The sequence below is a fragment of the Mauremys reevesii genome, linkage group 17, assembly GCF_016161935.1.
Source record: "Mauremys reevesii isolate NIE-2019 linkage group 17, ASM1616193v1, whole genome shotgun sequence".
Lineage (NCBI taxonomy): Eukaryota > Metazoa > Chordata > Testudines > Geoemydidae > Mauremys > Mauremys reevesii.
In genome coordinates this window covers 5,653,685-5,675,059 of record NC_052639.1, presented here as the reverse complement: position 1 = coordinate 5,675,059, position 21,375 = coordinate 5,653,685, and the positions used below count along the sequence as shown (strand labels likewise).

Genomic DNA, 21,375 nt, shown 5'->3' with positions numbered 1-21,375 from the left:
GCCGCCCCGCTCTGCTTCTCTCCCTCCCAGGCTTGCGGAGCCAAACGGCTGATTGGCGCCACAAGCCTGGGAGGCGGGAGAAGTGGAGCAGCGACGGCGTGCTCGGGGAGGAGGTGGAGCAGAGGTGAGCTGGGGTGGGGAGCTGCCACACGGCTCCCCGGGCTGCGGGGAGCTGCCGCAGGGGGGCTCCTCAGGGCGGAGGGGGGGAGCTGCCATGGGGGGTATGCCTCAGGGTGGAGGGGGGAGTGCTCTGCCGCAGGTGGGGTGCCTTAGGGCTGAGGGGGGGCCGAGAGCTGCCACAGGGCTCGGGGGGGGGGGTGCAAGGAGGGAGTTTTGCCTAGGGCGCGAAACATCCGTGCACCCGCCCTGCCTCCCCCCCCACTCGCCAGCCCCCAACTGGGCCCCCTCCTCCACTCAGATAAGCAGATGGAAGAGGAGCATTTGGCCAGGACCTTTGTCCCACTGGTATACTCAACAATGGCTAGTCACCATTTGGCTGAAACTCTCTCTATCGCAGTCACTTGGTATGTGAAACTGTGGCCTCGGCTACACTTACAAACGTTGCTGCTTTAACTATACCAGCCTAGAGAAAGCAGCAAAGCCCCACCTCTCGTGTAGATGCCGTGATACTGGTGTAGAAGTGCTCAGGCCGGGGTATCGATGGAAGCTGAGGAACTGGAGTGGGGGCTAGTCTGCTCGACAGTGGCGTTGTCAGTTGAGCTCTAACCGTGGATCTAGTTAAACCTCTCCCCTGAATGCCAGGCACTGCACTGGCAAACAACTCTGCTTTGTAGGGGTAAGTTGCATCTAAATGTGGGGGTTTGCCCTGTCTGTTGGGGGTGATTTTTTCACACTCCTAACCAACATAGCTATGACACCAAAACTGTGTAGTATTGATCTGTCCTAAGCTATCCTGGTATAAGCACCATTATCCCCGGATAACTGCATCTACAAGAGAGCTTTTACCAGCATAATGATATCAGCAAAAAATCTCACCCCTAACTGACAGAGCTGTGCAGCCCTGAGTATGAGCCATTTCTGGCCAAAGGAACATTCTTTGTGATGGCAACAGCTGGCTGTCTCCAGTTCTACTGTCTGGGGTGGGGATGGGAGCAGAGAGTATATGTCTCTGCAGTGGTTAAAGTCCTGGACTAAAACCACATGGAAACATCGGCTCCCTTGTTGTCTCCTTCTTCTTTCATTTGTTCCATCTCCCTGTGGGAAAATGAGCTGAGCTATGAAAGCCACAGCTCTAGTGTTGCATGATCCCAGATCCCGCAGGGATGAGTGCAGCATAGGAACATCGCAATACAATTGAACAGTATTCTGCATGTCTGATTAGATGGTTTATTTATGCCAGTGTGTCTGCAACTGGGAGTCCACTGGTACTTGGGTCAAACCCACGTCAGTAGAAGTCGGAAGGATGAGAGACTGTGGTGAGTGGAAGGAAGGTTTATCCCGACATCCTGTTTTGGGATGGGGCCAGTTTAGCAGGTCATTCCCCTTTTTAGGTACAATCAGGTGGAAAAAAATGTTCTGTAGAAGTTGCACACTGTACAGCAGCAGAGAACTGCTGGGATATGACAGCTCTCAGCTATTGTCCTCTCTAGGGGCACACTCCGCCGTACCCATCTACCTCTTAACTCCATTCACCACAAAGGCAATGCTGCCTCTGGATGGCTCCGTGGGATGTGACAAGGAAGCGAGCTCACTGACTGTGGCTTTTACTCACCACCTTCCACTCTTGGCCTCGTTGGAGTCAGTGGCCACTGCTGGGGCTCCTCCTCTGAGAACCTGGCCACTTCTTTAGGTGCTTAACTTTAAGCACCAGACTCAAAACTTTTGGCCTTATTTTTTCCCCCAATTGCTGTTCATAGGGATAATTTCCTCTTTTCTCAGCCCTAAAACACCAAGGGAGAAGTTGTCCATGTGATAGGCAATGAACTGCGATTTGGCCACATGACTCTCATTATAAGAGAAGTTGGTAGTGCCACCTACAGTTGAAGTTGCTTGACACTCTCCGTAAGACCCTATTTTCAGTTGCTTCTAACTGCTCCAAAATGTGTCCTTTCTTGCTAAAGTTTTCCATGCTGGGCATATGCCTCAGGAGGAGTTATTCTGGAACAGTTCAGCAAAAAACTGTTCAGCCATTTCCAAGAATAAGATTAGGGACTAATACATTGGTTTGTCCATGTTAAAAAATTCTTACAACTGTTTCATTGAGAAGGTCCAGGGCCCCTGTGCTTTGAAGCAAGGACTTGAAATTTGGTCAGGGGAGTTGCCCTAAGGTCAGTGAGGTGCCTTTTGCCATCCCGATGAAAATCAGCCAAATGATAAGCCCCTGGCAAATACAGTAAGCACATGTTCACTAATGGTTTCTTAGAGTTTGGCAGCTACATTTTCTAAATATTCCGTCCACATTGAGCATGCTCCAGCCCCCACGCCTCCTTGGTATGAATGGGACTGCCCTAAAATCGGGACATCTGGTCACCCTAACTGCACATGTGCCACCCCCCACCCCCAAGTGACTGACCATGCTCCATTCTAGAGCTGCAGGGGCTTAGCAGGACTTTATGTGCAATTGATCCTCCAGGCTGCTGGAAGCTGCTGATCCACTGAAACTGAGAGAAGGAAGGCAGACCATCTCTCAGTGCTCTTCAAGTTACTGCTCCAGCTGGTGCCTTGGCATCATGGAGGTGAAGGAAGAAGTTGCTTTTCTTTAAGGCAGAGGGATAAGGAATGGGGGCTAGGAGCAGGACTAGGAGCAGATGAGGAGGCAAGGGCAGGGAGCAAGGGTGGAAAGGTCTGTAACCACTAGAGCGCACTCCTCTCCAGAACCTGGACTCAAACCCAACATTCCTGAGTCCCAACAGTCCTCTGGTGTCAGCCAGTAGTTGTGAAACCCACTGACAAAGCATGTGTCTCATCCCCCTGCAAGCCGCCTGCTGCTACTGGTCAGCCCATTAGCTTGAGTGCTGGATGGCTACTTGTACTGGCGACAGCCTGGTTCTGCATGGTGGAATTTCTGTTTATTCCATTGACTTTTTTAAAAACGTAGGAAATGACATTAAAACACAAACACCCTATGTTAACAATGCAATTCAGGTTGCAGTGTCAAGCTCTCAGAAATTAGTAAATGACAGAATTAAGGCTGCTTGTGCTACTTTCATTCATCCCTCTTGTGTGAAGACACCATGAGACACTCGTTAATTACATGATCACAGACTGGTTTTTCCACTAGACCCTGCCTCATTCAGTGCTCATCCAGCCTCCAACAATTTCTTGCCCTGCCCTCCCCAGCCCTTTGTGCTACTCACCCCTCTGCGATGTGGGGCTGCATGGACCCCCTGGCAACATGGCTCCTACAGGAGCTGTGAGAACCAAGGGCACGGTCAGTTCTCCCTGGCTTGGTGCCGGCTTCTTTTTAATGTTGCAGTACGGGGGGCTTCCACCCCTTGGGGATGATCCACATGTTCCCTTCTTTCCTTTCCCCATCACTTCTCATCCTAATCCCTTCTGGGCCCCTTTCACATGCTGGGTAATTCCTCCTGGACTCCTTGACACTTACACCCTCTTAGACTTCAAACCTTTTTCCTATGTGAGCTCCTGGCTCACACAAACCCAGGAACCCCCATCGCCCAAGTCAGACTCTGGATCTCTTATGAACTGCAGCCCAGTGGAACTTGCTAAGAAGATGAGTTACAAATGGAAATTCATAGAAGGGGCCATGGTGATTACACAGTCTGGCCTCCTGTATGACACAGCTGGAGAACTTCCCTGAAATAACTGTTCTTTGAACTAGAGAAGGTCTTTTAGTAAAAACATCCCATCTTGATTTAAATATTGTCAGTGATGGAGAATCCACCATGACCCTTGGTAAATAGCTCCAATGGTTAATTACCCTCCCTGTTAAAAACATACACCTTATCTCCAGTCTGAATCTGTCTAGCCTCAACTTTCAGCCATGCGGTCATGTTAGACCTTCCTCTGCTAGACTGAAGAGCCTGTTATTAAATATTTGTTCCTCATGTTAATACTTATGGCACCCTGTAAACAGTGTGATTTAACTAATACACAGAGAACCCCTGCTGCTGTGGAGTACAGGGATATAAACCCGAAAACTACCTGGTTGAAAGGACATCAGGTCGTTGTTGATATCAGCAGATACCAGTGGGCGGCCACAGAGTCAGTGCCAGGGCTGTAGCTTTCCAATTCGATTATAAATGACTTGGGGGAAGGTGATGAAATTTGCTGACGCCACTAAAATTGGATCCACTGTTAATACCTTAGAAAGGATCAGCTGCAGCCAGGCTCCCATGGCATGGGGGCAGCGGGGGCCTGAGACGAAGCAGAGGGAGTTTAATATGGGTAATCGTTAAACGATGCATCTTAGAGCTAAAACTCACAAGGTTTCTGATGTCTGTGTTGCTGGCTAATGCCCTAGAAGGCACTGACAGCGAGTAAGACGTTGGGAATCACGTGGGCTGCAGTAACATAACAATGGAGAGACACGAAAGGAAAAAACCCTATAAGATTTGAGCCTGCATGAAAATGAGTCTAATAAACAAGCCCAGGGGAAATTATTAGGGCTGTTGATTAATCACAATTAACTCATGCAATTCACTCAAAAAATTAATTGTGATTAAAAAAATTAATCACAATTCATCGCAGTTTTAATCACACTGTTAAACAATAGACTACCAACTGAAATTTATTAAATATTGTTGGATGTTTTTCTACATTTTCAAAAATATTGATTTCAGTTAAAACACAGAATACAAAGTGTACAGTGCTCACTTTATATTATTATTACTGATTACAAATATTTTCACTGTAAACATGATAAATAAAAGAAATTATATTTTTCAATTCACCTCATACAAGTACTGTAGTGCAATCTCTTTATCGTGAAAGTGCAACTTACAAATGTAGATTATTTTGTTACATAATTGCACTCAAAACCAAAACAATGTAAAACTTTAGAGCCTAAAAGTCCACTCAGTTCTTCTTCTTGTTCTGCCAATCACTAAAACAAATGAATTTGTTTACATTTATGGGAGATAATGCTGCCTGCTTCTTATTCACAATGTCACTTGAAAGTGAGAACAGGCGTTTGCATGGCACTTTTATAGCCAGCATTGCAAGGTATTTACATACCAAATATGCTAAACATTCGTATGCCCCTTTATGCTTCAACCACCATTCCAGAGGATATGCTTCCATGCTGACGATGCTCGTTAAAAAATAATGCATTAATTAAATTTGTGACTCAAGTCCTTGGGGGAGAATTGTATGTCTCCTGCTGTTTTACCTGTATTCTGCCATATATTTCATTTTATAGCAGTCTCGGATGATGACCCAAGACATGTTGTTCGTTGTAAGAACACTTCCATGGCAGATTTGACAAAACACAAGGAAGGTACCAATGTGAGATTTCTATAGATAGCTACAGCACTTGAACCAAGGTTTAAGAATCTGAAGTGCCTTCCAAACACTGAGAGGGACGAGATGTGGAGCATGCTTTCAGAAGTCTTAAATGAGCAACACTCTGATGCAAAAACTACAGAACCCAAACCACCAAATAAGAAAATCAACCCTCTGCTGGTGCCATCTGACTCAGATGATGAAAATGAACATGCATCGGTCCGCTCTGCTTTGGATTGTTATCGAGCAGAACCCATCATCAGCATGGATGCATGTCCTCTGGAATGGTGGTTGAAATATGAAGGTACATGTGAATCTTTAGCGCATCTGGCACGTGAATATCTTGTGACATCGTCTACAAAAGTGCCATGTGAATGCCTGTTCTCACTTTCAGGTGACATGGTAAACAAGAAGTGGGCAGCATTATCTCCTGGAAATGTAAACAAACTTGACTGGCTGAACAAGAAATACCAGTCTGTCAGATCATAACGAGGACTGCTTTCATGGAGCACTGAATTTGGGCCACCATATCTGTAGTGCAGGGAGAAAAGCTACTGGACTGATCAGTGTTATGGAGGGGTTTGCCTGTCAAGAGAGTGAACAGCTACAACATATGCAGTCTGGAGACTCAGGGCTTGGCTACACTTACAAATTTGCAGCGCTGCAGCACGGTGTGAAAACACACCCTCTCCAGCGCTGCAAATTGCGGCGCTGCAAAGCGCCAGTGTGGTCAAAGCCCCAGCGCTGGGAGCGCGGCTCCCAGCGCTGTCCGTTATTCCCCACAGGGAGGTGGAGTACGGACAGCGCTGGGAGAGCTCTCTCCCAGCGCTGGCGCTTTGACTACACTTAGCGCTTCACAGCGCTGCCGCGGCAGCGCTACCGCGGCAGCGCTTTGAAGTGCTAAGTGTAGCCACAGCCTCAGGCAGGGGCGGCTCTAGAAATTACGCCACCCCAAGCAGGGCGGCGCGCCGCTCCGCCCTTCCCCGGTCCCGTGGCCGGGGCAGAAGTGCCTGCGGACGGTCCCGTGGTCCCGCGGCTCCGGTGGAGCATCCGCAGGCATGCCTGCGGGAGCTCCGTCCAAACCACGGGACCAGCGCACCCGCCGCAGTCATGCCTGCGGGAGCTCAAGCGGAGCCGTGGGTAGAGGGGACCCTCCGCAGTCATGTCTGCGGCAGGTCCGCTGGTCCTGGGCTCGTGGACCTCCCGCAGGCATGACTGCGAAGGTCCGCCGGAGCCAAATGCCGCCTGCCACGAATGCCGCCCCACGCGCCTGCTTGGCGCTGGGGTCTGGAGCCGGCCCAGGACTCAGGGTATGGCTACACTACAGAGACACTGCTGCAGTGCTGCCATGCCACAGTGCAGCTGCTTCCTACGTTGACAGGAGGGGTTGGTAATCCACCTCCGAGAAGCAGTAGCTAGGTCGACAGAAGAATTCTTCTGCCCATCTAGCTGCATCTACAGTGGTGGTTATAAAGAACGAGGAGCACTTGTGGCACCTTAGAGACTAACAAATGTATTTGAGCATAAGCTTTCGTGGGCTAAAACTCACTTCATCAGACGCCAATGTCAGCCTAACCACATTTCATAGCCCTGAGCAATATAGCTAGGTCAATCGAATTTTCACACCTGTATCAGGCCTCTGAAGGGCTTCCGTTGGCTATGCCGGAGCTGTGAGATGTGCAGGTGGGTGAATCATGGATTTTCCAGTTCACTGGCAATTCTGAAATGTCTGAAAAAAATTGCTTCAGGTTGAGCAAAATGTTTTGTTTGATTTCAGCTCACATTCGAAATCACTGTCCAGTTCCTTGGCTGTGCTCATTTGTTTGTGTGCAGTTGTTGCTTCTCTGTAGCATTAGCCACATCCCACATGGGGCTTGGCTCCTCGGGAAGGTCCAGTGCAGCAAGCCAGGGTCGGAATCGACAGCACACCAGCTTGCTGCTCAGTAACGTCCCCTGGCAACTGCTGCAGCCGCTCCGGCTTCTGGGACATTCACTGCCATGTAGCAATATCCACGTGGGACATCACTGCATAGCAAACTGGTGTGCTGTAGATTCACACCCTGGCCTGTAACATGCTGTGTAGACAAGCCCTTGGATCAGTCTTGGCACTTACTGGTCCAGTGGCTGGAAGTTTTGCCTAGGGGGCAAAATATCCTTGCACAGGCCCTGCATGGACTGTAGTTCCGGTGAAGTTTCTGCAGCCAGCACTACACATGGTGCTGATCCTGTAGGCACAGCCAGGAGCTGGGTGCAAAGAGCGCCCCAGGAGCAGATATCAGAGACGCTTCCTCTGAGTCTCTCACTTGCAGCCTGCTCCTCGACTGTTCGCTGCTGCAGAGTTGGGAGGCGAGTCTCTGGGCAATGACAAGCTCCAGGTGTGCAGCTGTTGCCGAGTGTCCCTGGCACGTGTGAGACCCATGAAAGAGGGATGCTCCACTGGGTGATTCTGTCATTGGCAGCCACACGCCATACCCAGCAGGGAGATCCCCATATTCCTGCTAGCCTTTCTGAGACGCTTGGGCCGTGCCAAGAGTCCTACAGACACCGGCCCAGAGATGAAGTCCCCCCTGAAGTCACTGGTAACTTTGCCATTGACTTCACTGAGGCCAGGATTTCACCTGGAGAATTGGAATCTCTTGTAACTGGCTGGACGCTGAGGCTTGTTTTCTTCCAGCGTCTGATGTCAAGCGAATGAACCTGGGGGGGATGGAGGCAGGAAGGGCCACACAGAGCTGCTCCCCCCTTGAACATGTCAAGCTGGGGCAGGAGTAGGGTAAAGGATGGGGCTAAGTTCCGCCCACAGGAGCTGGGCAGTGGCAGACACTGGCCATTTCTGTAAGGAATCCTCTTCAGGGGATCAATATCCCCCTTGCTCCGGCTCTAGTTCTTAATGTGGCCTGGAGAAAAGGGGGGCGGAGTCTGTCATAACCCGGCCAATTTACATTTTCACACACTTGATACAGACAATTCACAAGTTCTTTGATAAACACATCACATCACATCACATCAGCACCTTCAACCTTCCACTCAGGAAGCCATTGGCACATGTGTGTTTTAATAGAGGCTGCAGGCCTCATTCCAATCATTGCAATAAAATACATCCTGTGAGTTGAGTGGGATGTGGAAATGGGGGTGCAGTGAGATTCAGTGGGGCTGGGGGGTCTCTGGGGATACAGGTGCAGTGAGATTCAGTGGGGCTGGGGGGTCTCTGGGGATACAGGTGCAGTGAGATTCAGTGGGGCTGGGGGGTCTCTGGGGATACAGGTGCAGTGAGATTCAGTGGGGCTGGGGGGTCTCTGGGGATAAAGGTGCAGTGAGATTCAGTGGGGCTGAGGGGTCTCTGGGGATACAGGTGCAGTGAGATTCAGTGGGGCTGGGGGGTCTCTGGGGATACAGGTGCAGTGAGATTCAGTGGGGCTGGGGGTGCAGTGGCATTCAGTGGGCTTGTGGTCTCTGGCATTTACGGTCTCTGTGATTTGGGGGGTCTCTCTGGGGATCGGGGATGGGGGTGCAGTGAGATTCAGTGGGTTTGGAGGTCTCTCTGGGGGTGAAATAGCAGTGAGGTAGGTTTGGGAGCTCTCTGGGGCTTAGGGTCTCTGTGATTTGGGGGGTCTTTCTGGGGATGGGGGTACAGTGAGATTCAGTGGGTTTGGAGGTCTCTTTGGGGGTGAAATAGCAGTGAGGTTTGGGGGCTCTCTGGGGCTTAGGGTCTCTGTGATTTGGGGGGCTCTCTGGGGCTGGGGGGCTGGAGGTGCAGTGGGAGTCAGTAGGTTTGGGAGTGACTCTGGGGCTGGGGAAGTCTGAGTCCCTGCAGCCCATGCCCCTGGTGCTGCCTCTGCCCTCCCATCCCCACTACTTCCCATATTGCCCCCCCCATCCCTTCCCACTGGCCTGGCTCTGTCAGAGCCGCTCTGAGCCTGTCCCTACGAGGGACTCTGCAACCAGTGCTGGAGGGTCCATGCCCCCTGTGGCTTCTCCTAGCCCCTCCCCAGACACACCACCCCAGAGTGTCTCCTCTGCTGCTCCCTGGGCCACCGCAAATCCCAGCCCAAGCTCTGCTTCCTGACAGACACAGGCCCCCCCACCCCCGCTATGTGCAGGATGGATGGGCAAATGCGTGGGGGGGAGTGGAGCAGAGTCTGGGGCACTGAACGAGGCAGCAGCTCCGATAGAAGCTCTGTGCCCCTCACCCACACTTCATGGTCTCTTCCTTGCTTGGGGCGGGGGTGGAAAGTGACGGTCTCACCCCAAACACACACAGAGAAGAGCCATAGGCCAGCATGGGTCTCACCGCTACTCCTCTTTGGGCCAGCCAAGACCTCCCACCATTCCCAGTGTCCCCGGATCTCAGGCGGACTGGGCGCTGTCCCAGAGGAGGGAGGACTCAGCCCTCACCCATCCAAGCGGCTGAGGCCCTGCTGATACTATCCCAGCAGGGCCATTGTGGGGAGGCAGCGGGTTCCCTCCCCCCCAAACACACACACACTGGGCTGGTATAAGCAGGGGGCCTGAGTGTAACACACCAGGGAGATGCATAGGGCTGTTCCCCCCTCTCAGAGCTACTGCTTCAGGCTGTCTGCAGACTCAGGAAGCCGTCCCCAGAGCAGTTCCACTTGGGGCTGAGGTTCAAGTTTTCCTTTGAAATGAAAACTGAGATTCTGACCCCATCCTGGGACACCAGGCCCACGGCCCCTGCCTAGCGCACGTGGACTTTAATCGGCTGCGGGTGTGGCTGGTTGGGGAAGGGAGGAATGTCATGCACAGAAATAAATTCCCACCTGCACTCAATCTGCCTCCACCACAGAAGTGAACAGCACTTCACACCCACTGCACAGGACCCTCCAGAAAGCTCTCCCCAGGCCCTGTGCCCAGTACGTCTACAGCCCCATCTTTGCCAAGGGGGTCTTAGCACCCCACAGTCTTCTAATGTCTTTACCCTCCCCACCCCCTGCCAGGTGGGGCAGGCCGTTATTGTGCACAGAGTCTCAGTGATCTGCCCCAGGCTCTGTTGTGGAGCAGGGATTTAGCCCCAGGCAGACACCTTAACCGCTGGCTCCTCCTTTCTCTCTTGTCAGCCCAGTGCTCACTGCCAGGCCCTGTGCCTGGGACACCTAGCAGGTGCCTTGGGCTGCTTCTCTGCTCCTGCCTCCCCACCCCAACCCCAGTGCCAGGTTCCTGCCCCCAGCCGGCTCTTCATGACCTGTTTCAAATAGTACTTGTGACAGCAGGAGAAATTGATTGGAGACAGTTCACAACACCCATGGTGCCCACACCCATGGTGCACACCTGCTTCTGCTGCAGGCGTCCTCAGGGGCAGACGCATCATGGATTTCATCACTGCCACTAGAGTCTGCCGAGTGCATCTGTGGGAGCAGGGTCTGGAGAGCAGAAGAGGGCAGGAGCAAGGGAACATCTGTCCCACCTTCTGTGGCTTGTGTAAGGGCTGGGGAGAACTGCAGACCCCGCACTGAGGTTGCCTTAGGCGGACACGGAGCCCCAGAGGCGGGACAGAGCAGCGGAGCTGAGCAGCCAAGCAGGAGAGGGGTATACGGCGCCTCTACAAGGGACGTAGCAGTGTGCACATGGGAACGCCAAGAGGCATTCTGCCTCCAGCACTCAGTGTTGCCAACCGTCACAATTTTTATCAGGAGTCCCATAATATTTTATGACTTAAAGCGCCAGCTCCTGGAGTCAGGTGGTTAGGTGAGAGTCTCTGCTTTCACGTTTTTAAAGAAGTATGTTTCTAGCCCTTGTGACTGCACAGAAAAGCTGGACTTCACATGACCCACATGTGACCTAAAGGCTCAGTAGCCTAGAAGGGGTTTTTCCATCACTGGTTTCCCTCCACCTCCCCGAGTGATGGTAGGAAGGGAGCCGGAAGTGTTCTTCCATAGCTGCGTCTCCACTGGGGTTCGGTCACCATAGCTACTGCGCTCAGGAGTGTGGATTTTTCCCTAGTTACACTGACCTAGCTTTGACTTGTGCACCAGGCCTGCATGCTCTCTGGGCTGCTCACCCTGCCCCAGCCTTGGGTAGCTGCTGGGAACTCCCTGTGGCGGAATTACGAGGAATGGGTGTGATCCGCTACTAAGCTTTTCTCCCTGATTCTCCACACAAGGAACAGATTCTCCTACTGCTTCTAAGAAACTCAGTCGCCCAGTTTGAGTCATTATTTCTCTGGCTGTGCCCTGGATGGCTACTTCCCTCCCAAAGCTGGAGGTTATTCACCCTTGAAATCAGGGCTGCCCAGAGGATTCCGGGGGCCTGGGTTCTTCGGCGGCAGGGGGCCCCCGCTTCAGCGGTAATTCGGCAGTGGGGGGTCCTTCTGCTCCGGGACCCACTGCCAAAGTCCCCCGAAGACCGCGGCGGGGGCCCCCCACCGCCGAATTACCGCCGAAGCGGGACCCGCCGCCGAAGTGCAGCTGGGTCTTCGGTGGTAATTCGGCGGCAGGGGGCCCCCGCAGCGGGTCTTCAGGGCACTTTGGCAGCGGGTCCCGGAGAGGAAGGGCCCCCTGCTGCCGAATTACCACCAAAGACCCAGCTGCACTTCGGCGGCGGGTCCCGCTTCAGTGGTAATTCGGCGGCGGGGGGTCCTTCCGCCCCAGAGCAGAAGGACCCCCTGCTGGTGAAGACCGGGAGCGGAAGAAGCTCCGGGGGCCCGGGCCCCGCAAGTTTTCTGGGGCCCCCGGATCGAGTAAAGGACCCCACTCCAGGGGCCCCAAAAAACTCTCATGGGGGCCCCTGTGGGGCCAGGGCCTGGGGCAAATTGCCCCACTTGCCCCCCACCCTGGGCGGCCCTGCTTGAAATCATGGCTGGCACTATTCTCACTGCCGTAGCCTGGCTGTAGGATTGAAGGAGGTGGCCTTCAATGGTCACTAACATGGTCAGTGCCCATGTTTCTCTCCCTCCATGCTACTTGCTGCATCTCCAGTTCTCTGGATGGATTCTGGTGGTGGCACCAACAATAAACTAAAGAACCCTCATGCTTCATGGCTTCAGCTGGCCATCTGCAGGGGTCAGGAAGAGATTTCGCTCCCTCCCCGCAGCATACCCTGGGGGCAGGGGGTGATCTCCTAAAGCATGGCTGGAGACAGGGCATTGGAGCGGGAGGGCAGAGCCAGATTAACATTTTGTGGGCCTGGCCTGGGGAGAGGAGTGAGGGGGGTCAAGGGAAGGAGGGGGCAGAGGGGAGTGAGCGTTGGGCAGGGCCTCAGGGGGAGAAGGCCAAGCAGATGTGGGCCTGGCACCACTGGCGCCATTGCAAACCCAGTTCTGGGGGCGGGCCAGAGCCATTCTCTCTCTCTCAGTGAGTCTAGCTCACAAGCTCAGGGTCTAACCGAGTGCTGTATGTGAGGTGGGGCAGGAATTTCCCCCCCAGGTAGGTTGGCAGTGAGCTTGGGGCAGGGGGTGTTGCCTTCGCCTGCAGTGTGAGGGGCGGGTCACTGGGTCATTCCCCTGCCCTCGGGCACTGGTGCACCTCAGTGCCTCCTGGTCTCTGCCTGTGCCACGTCATAGTCCTGAGGGCTGTGCTGCTTTCAGGGCCGGCTCTAGCTTTTTTGCCACCCCAAGCAAAAAACAAAAAACAAACAACACCTCCTACTGCCTGCCGGACTGCCGAAGGGAAAAAACCAACCTCCTACTGCCTGCCGGACTGCCGAAGGGAAAAAACCAACCTCCTACTGCCTGCCGGACTGCCGAAGGGAAAAAACCAACCTCCTACTGCCTGCCGGACTGCCGAAGGGAAAAAACCAACCTCCTACTGCCTGCCGGACTGCCGAAGGAAAAAAAAGAAAGGCAGCTGCAGGGAGCGCGTGGAGGGCGGTGAAGGCGGCTCGCAGGGCGCTGCAACCCACTCACAGCCAGGCAAGAGGGGCTCCCTCCTCCAGCCTTGGGGTGCTTCTTCCAGCCGGGCAGAGCCCCCAGGGGCTGCAGGAGGTGCTGGCTCAGGCTCTCCTTTAAAGGCGGCTCGGCCGGGCCAGGCTCAGAGCAGCGCGAGAGGCAGAGGCCGGTGCAGGCGGTGGGGAGTGGCGCGTCCCGGGGAGCCCGGGGAGCAATGGGGATTGCTAGTTCCTGCCCCCCGGCAGGGCAGCGGGAATGTGCTGCCCCAAGATTGGCCGGAATGCTGCCCCTTACAATGTGCTGCCCCAGGCACATGCTTTCTCGTCTGGTGCCTGGAGCCGGCCCTGGATGCTTTGGGCTCATTTTGGTTGTTGGGGGTCAGTGTGCGGGTGCTGGGTAGTGTCGGTGGCCTGTGCTATGCAGGGACTAGGTGATCTGGCCTTTTTCACCCCTGTGACTCTAAAAGGCTGCTCCTGAAACACTACAGTGCCACAGCTGCATCATGGTTGTATAGACAGTCACTACTGCAATGGGTAAGGTTCTCCCATCACTGTCATTCAGCCACCTCCCGAGAGGCGGTCGCCAGGTCATCAGAAGAACTGGGGGTGAGGTCAGCATATCTGCATCCCTGGGCGGTGCGGATTTCACACGCCGGAGACGCAGCTATGTGTTTCCAGTGTAGACAAGCCCTAATTCGAAGTCCAGGACTCTCCCACTGTGTTAGGATGACACCTAGTGGCAGACATGTAAGCAGCATATTTTGGAATTGTATTGCTAACGCACCAGGGGCCTTGGTTTAAAAATAAGCCATCCAATCAGGGAACAGAAACAAGGAATGACTCAAGAAATGCCTAACTCAGCTCTTCTACACATAGCATTGCATGCAGGTGTCCAGTCGAAAGAGCTGGGTACTGGGGGATGGACTGTGCTCTTTTCTCACATCGAACAGCATCTGTGGCCACTTGTGCCCCATTGATTTCAATCGCTTTCCTCCAGCAAGGTCTAAGCTATTGGAAATCAGGATATGACAGTCTGGCCTTTGTATTGTGAATATCAGGATGGCTTGTGAGCAACCAACCACCTGATGGACGATCACAGAAAATACTTGGCAAATCATCTCAAACTGTGAACAGATCTGTCGGAATCCCATTGAATCGCAAGCAATTCATGATCAGTTAAAGGGGCAAATTTTCAAAAGTATCTGCATGATTCGGAGCATGAGATCCATTTTCAAAAGTGATTTAGGCACTTAAGAACCTGAGTCCCACTGATTTTTAATGAGTCCCATTTAGGCACCTGACTCCCATTGATTTGAAAATAGCTCTTAGGTTCTTAAGTCACTTAGGCATGTTTGAAAATTTGACCCCTTGTGTCTCCAACTCATACCCTACTCCTCAACCTAAAATGTTGTTATCATTATTTGGTTAAGCTGCTTTTAGCATAACAGTGATTGGTTCCACTTTAAAAACTAGAGACAGGAGTTGAAGAATAAAAGAAAATAAAGGTTAGAAATATTTAAACTAGGGCCAAGTTTTCAAAAATCCTCAGCATCCACTTTTGAAAATTCTGATCACACAGCTCGCTCCAGCTCTCAGGAATAAAAAAATTCCTGTTGATAACAACGAGAGCAGGATCAGCCCCGTAACTCCCACTGATATCATTTGGAACAGGATTGAACCTCAAAGAAAATCATTAATAACTTTTCTCACTTACAATCTGTTAGTTCCAGATTCAGTCAAGCAGGATAAGCTGCTTTTGAGCCAGAGGGAACATTAGGCTACCATGGCTATTTCACATCCAAGGGAATTTGTTCATGGGCTGTTACTCAAAAATGCTTGACAGATTCTTCTCAAACTTTGCAGAAACATTCTTCTTTGCCGTCACAGTAAATATGGTACTTTCCAATATTCCAAGGCAAAGTCATCATAGGGACTAAACAGGGGAACTTTGCAGGAGCCTTAGTTATGGAGCGGCTGTTGCCTCTTTTATAATACACTCTGCATTATACATTGATTACACGTTCGATAGTAACTGTCAGGGCCGGCTCTAGACCCCAGCGCGCCAAGCGTGCGCTTGGGGCGGCATTTTGCCGGGAGGGCGGCAGGCGGGAGCAGCGGACCATCCGCAGGCACGTCTGCAAGAGGTCCCCTGGAGCCGCGAGACCGGCGTGCTTGGGGCGGCCAAATTCCTAGAGCCGCCCCTGGTAACTGTGATGTAAGTATACATTAGTATAGGAGAAGCATTGGATACTGTGTCCACAGGATCTGCCTTGAAAAATCCATTCAAACAGGGGACTGAAAGCTGACCAGAAGGTCCTAAAGAAAGGGTCAGTGTGCTGGGGCAGCTCTCCCATGGGGTCTTTGTAGCATTTTCATTAGCAGTCTAGAGAGGAAATAAACAACAAGGTAACAAAATATGCAGGTGACTCATGGGAGGTATAGTTCAGATACCTCATGCTCCCATTCTCCTCTATGGGGAAGGCTACACCACCCATGATGCACTACAGCCTTCCATTTGTTTGAATGGTCGCAGTGCCTCTTGGGAGTCACATGACTGTAGTGCATCAAGGGAGATAAAGTCGAGCCAGGGAGCCTGGCTCACCTAAGTGAACAGGGGCAAGAAGCATTCCGTTCTGTGCTAGTCTGCATAGGTACTACACCTCCCATGAGGCACTGGGGGAGTTCAGAGGACATGGTCATAGCCAAAATGAATTCCAGCGACGGGGATAGGGAAGGGAAGAACAGAACAATACCGAGCGTTCTCTGAAGCCGTGTATGTGATGCCAACCACAGCTCTCCATGTGGGGTTCTGCCTACTGGCGGCAAAGTGCGGAGAGCGGGAAGCGCTGGGGGCTGCTGGAAGGGAATTTTTTCTACTTGTGTTTGGAGCAGCTGGGGTATTCCAGTGACCCACATTCAGAAGCTGTTCCAAGCATTGGCCGGAGCAATGGCTGGGATGGAGGCATCTGTTGTCAGTCTCACCAGCCTGGCTCATGCGTCTCCTTTGCCTTTCTGGATCCCTTCACAGGCACTTGAAACAATTTGTTTACCTTACCGTGTACCTTGGCCGGGCTAGCTCCTGTGGCAAATGGCTCATGTGTGGCCCTCATATGTGGGAGCATGGGTGAGCTTAGCTCTGTCCTAGCGCTTCTGATCCTCCTCTGCTTCCTTCCTTTCCCACACTTTCTGAACTCCAGTGAGAAACTGGGGCATGTTAGCTCCACAGGGCAACATGGCCAAATCGGCTGGCTACTGGCTACCTTGTCGGCTGCAGTGTCCAGTGAATCAACGCAGAGCAACTGGCGTATCTCACCCCCTGGTGGATACAATGCCCAGTATGAGCGATGGGGCCATAAGTCGCCACCTGCGCCCCTTGGCTCCAGAATCTCTGTCTCATCTGTGATTGATTGAATGCCCTGACACTTGCTAGTGACCTTGGGGGAGATGAGCCCTACCGTGCACTTGCCAATTGCACACAAGATACCCCTTCATATCAGGTCCTTATCGTGGGGTCTCTTGTTGCTGTGTAGAATGTACAGGTCTGTAGATGTGTCTCTACCTACCACATGGCTGCTCAGCACATTGGATAAAACTGGCTATTGAAGCTGGAAAGACAGATAAAAATAGGAGGATCCCTGGAGATTTGCTAAGATTTTTCTCTTCTTAGCTAACCCACTGGAGGTTGCAGAGTGCTTTCTGGGAGCCCAGCCAAGGCAAGATTCAGAGTCAGTTCTACTGGGTGAAAACTATTTGGAATCCAGGTTTTGCACTGGAGTGAACTTTGTCCTAAAAGCTCTTCAGAGTAAGTGGAGCCAGAAATATTTGAGATAAACAGAATTCCGGGAGCCCAGGTTTCTGCTGGTCTAATTATAACAAAGGGCATTTGTCGGGGATTTCAGTGGAGTTGGTAGCCCAGGGACAGGACCAGGGCAATGAGAAGCATTCAGAGATTTTGGATAGAGCTGGGTGGGAAATGGCTTTTCCATCCTGCAAGATCTTGTGAGCTTTTGGAAGTGTTTCTGTTCTGAATTGGAACAAAAAGCAGAATCTTGACAAATTTTGCACATGTATCATCCCAAAAAGAATCCGGACAAGGTCAAATGAAATGTGTCATTTCGCTCATTTCGAATGTTTCCATTTGTTTTACTTTTTTCACCTTTTTTTTAGTGTAAATTAACTAAAATTGCAAGCAGACAACTTTTTTAAACTGGGAAACCAAGGTTTTTTACTCGAAATTATCAAAACGTGACATTTTGACACTTCCAAACGTTTGTTTGCTTTTTCAAAAAAAAATTCTAAGTGGGAGATTCAGCCAAACTGGCCCTTTCTCACCAACAGTTTAGCTTTAGTCAAATCAGCATTTTTCCAATGAAAATAATGTTTCTTTAGAAAATTCCCAACCAGCTGGTGTTTGGGGACTTGGGAAATGCTCGAGAAACACAGCTCATCAAAAGTGGCAACTCCTTTGCAGGGGTGAGCTCTCTCCATATGATCAGCACACCCATGGGCTGTGACACGGCTCTCCCCCTGCACCACCATTGCTGGGAAAAGCTCTCTGATGCAAGCCACCCCAGGAATTGTGCTGCTTCCTTCCTTTGATTCTGCAGCTTCTGGCTTCCTGATTCTTACCTGTAACATCTCACCTGAAGCAGAAGTGGGTGACCACTTTGATTTAAACGGAAAAAGTCTGATCCTGTAGCTGCCTGCGGGGGCAACAGAGAGGAGGCCACTTCAGGATCTGGGGCAAAAAACTGGTCCTGCTAGTGAAGGCAGGGGGCTGGACTCGATGACCTTTCAAGGTCCCTTCCAGTTCTAGGAGATTGGTATATCTCCAATTATTACCTATGGTGGTTTTCGTTTTGTAGAGTTCCCAGCAGTTTTGTGGGTTTCCACATTTTTTGCAACAAATTTGTATTGCAATTTTTATCCAAAACATAAAAATCATTTGCAGACATCAGTATCCACTTCCATCATGTTGTTGATTAAAAACAAAAGTGAATAAAAACATCCTGAGAAAATTCACCAAGAACTTTTTATTTAAGATGACAATTTTTGGTGAAAATATTCATTTTAAAAATTGCCATTTTGGGACTAACAAACTCCTGTTTCCAAAAGTTTCAATCACCCCCATTCCCTGATCCCCCTGGGCGTTGTGCAGCTCAGTGGTTCTTAAACCAGGGGTACATTTATCCCTGGGGGTACACAGAGGTCTTCCAGAGGGTACATTAACTTATCTAAAGATTTGCCTGGTTTTACAACATGAACAGCACTAGCAAAGTCAGTACAAACTAAAATTCATACAGACAATGATGTGTTTATACCGCTCTATATACTATACACTGACATGTAAGTGCAATATTTATATTCCAATCGCTTTTATAACTTGTCGAAGAAAAACTCAGTTCTCACTTTTTGTTTGGATGCAGCAAAATCAAATACTTTATTATTTCTCCAGTAATTACCATGGAGGGAGAGAGTGCCATAGGACACAGGGTCCTGGACAGGTCTCTCAACTCTCAAACAATCACAGCAAGCCTTTATACCTTTTACAGACAATTTCTAGCAATAATACAGACAGTAAAAAACAACAAATACATATTGTTTATACATAAGCTTTCCTCCTATCTCACTAGAAAAACAAGACTGCAAGACTGCACATTGCAAGGTCGTAATAACTTTCACACAATTCACTCTGTCTTACATTATCTTGCTTCCTCACGTCACCAGGGTCACAGTTAACCTAACTCATGCTAACTAACATTCATTAAGATCTCTTCAAAACCTTGTTAATTATTTACTGGCTTCCACACTCCCCCCTTTTGTACTTCTAGTACAACAAACAATTTCAAATCTCAATTCGCATGAAACCATGGACTTCAGATTCCACAGCAAACATGTCAACCATCATGGGACGTAATGACAATGCATAATTAGCATGAACATGAAAGGTATTGCTATTCTTACAATATTTACAACAACAACAACAATAATATAATCCTAAATTAACTAACAACATTACAAACAATAACAATCCCATAGGAATAATATAATGGGGCTGTTGTACAATTGCGAACACAAAGCACAAAACATCATACCTAGTACATAAAATAAACACTCTATAAGCTGTATGATAGGCATTCCTTCCATCTTGATATATATTCTAAAGCATGGGAATTTGCCCTTGCAATTCAGAGATTCTTTGAACCTTTGGTAACAATGAAAGCAAATTTTGAAACTGATCAGGCATTATTCTAGTCCAATCAAAATATACCTAAAATCCAAGAGCTACTTACAATATTCTATCTGCATTCTATCTGCAGGCCAGTAAATGATATAATTGCCTGCAGCAGTGGTAAGATCAATATGTATATCTTGTAAAGTGGTGGCATTAACGCATACACAGCTATCATTAGGTTGAAAAAATGGGTGTCCCGTCAGGGTAGTTCCTTGACCTCCACCCTCTCAACAAATATTGTCATAAACAGTGACAACTTCCCCTAGCTTCAGTTTATAGATACACTGAGCTGTGGTGGTTCTAACGGCCAAAATGTCCATTGACTCTCTATTCTCATCCAAAATGTCAGGTGTCATTCTAGGGGTACTGTCTAGAAATCAGTTGGAGATACCAGGTGGTCTAATTTCCCCAGATGTCTCGGTAAACAATTACAGTCCCACAGGCATCCTCCCCATGGACCCAGCAGGATTCGGTATGTGGGAGCCCACACCCACCCTAACCGGTCCATATGCTTGGAAGGAGCACTGTGAATGTCCACACTTCCATCCAGAAAGTGTCCAAGTATGTCTTCATGACCACAGATCAGAGGGTACTCCTGACGTCTGTAAGGGCAGTGGGCCAAGTCTAGTCCAGATCCCACTGCAATGCCTTCCCAGCCTCAGTGATATTCAATAACATCTCTGTCAGTAACTTCTGGGTCATAGAACTAAGGGTGGAAATTACATGTAACTCAGCAACTCCAGCCTGTACTGAAGATAGCTGAGCTTCAAAAATAAGACTAGTGGCCTTTTGTAGTTGCCCCAATTTCTTATCACGTTCTTGGCCTGGAAGAACAGTCCAAATGGCTACTACACTATTGGCCAGATGAAATAACCCAGCCCACAGGGATCTGGTCAATTCCCTTTTTGTCCAGAGGAAATAACCCAGGCCTTTTTGTTGTGCTAATCTAATGGTAGCCCCTTGTGAGCAATCTGGGTATGTAGAAAACTGGATAAGGGCAATGTCAGGTAAAATCCAATTAGGGAGGGAAATACATACTGAAGGATTTATCCAAAACACAGGGCACAGCCTGTAGAATAAACCCCAAAATCCAAATAATACCACAGTCCCAAGCATGGGTCCCACAAATTTCTTCCTGCCAGTATGTAATTCTTTGTTTCTTCACCAGGGTCAGTTCTCAGTGTCCTTTTCAGTCAGGAATTCCTGGACTTTGGCAATGTCAGTGGAGTGAGTGTGTCTTCTTCTTTCCCAAAACAATCGAGGTTTAGCATCCTACAGGGGAGAGGTTTCCAGCACATATCACCCTGTAATAGCTGTGCTCTTTTCTAGAAAAGTCTAAAGGCACAGTTGGTCTGTCAGTGGTCAAGGGAGCTCTTTCCCTGCTGTCCAGAAGCACAGTAGAACTAGAAGAAAGAATAGGCTAATCATCAATAGGAAAATTCTTCTGATGTGGAGGGGTCTTTTTGCAGTGAGAATCCTGGGTCCAAGCAGTCAGTTTGTGGCACTTCACAGCGGTGTCGGTAGTCAGCAGGACTGGGAAAGGGCCTTTCCAGCATGGAGCCAAGGCAGTCTTTCGCTGATGGATCTTTATGTAGACCCAGGCTCCTGGTTCCAACGAGTGGCAAGGTTGCACAGGATCCTTTGGTAGTGCTTCCATCACCTGTGTATAAAATGACTGAACACATTTCATTAGTGCCTGACAATATTTAAGCATTATGTTATCCAGCAAATGAATGTCCATCTGAGCTGGGGTCAGCGGGGGTGCAGTTAGTAGTCAACATGGGGTGTCCTGTCAAATTTCATGAGGGCTGAGTCCAGTCGTTCGATTGGGAATGGTTCTCATACACCTCAGTGCCAAAAGAAGGGCATCTGGCCAC

The 21,375-nt window shown here is 50.2% G+C and overlaps 1 protein-coding gene across 1 annotated transcript in view; it reads left to right on the top strand.

Annotated features, from left to right (window-relative positions):
* Positions 1-21,375, top strand: part of SCN4A (sodium voltage-gated channel alpha subunit 4) — a 157,235-nt gene that overhangs the window by 108,360 nt on the left and 27,500 nt on the right. The gene's annotated exons all lie outside the window — the stretch shown is intronic.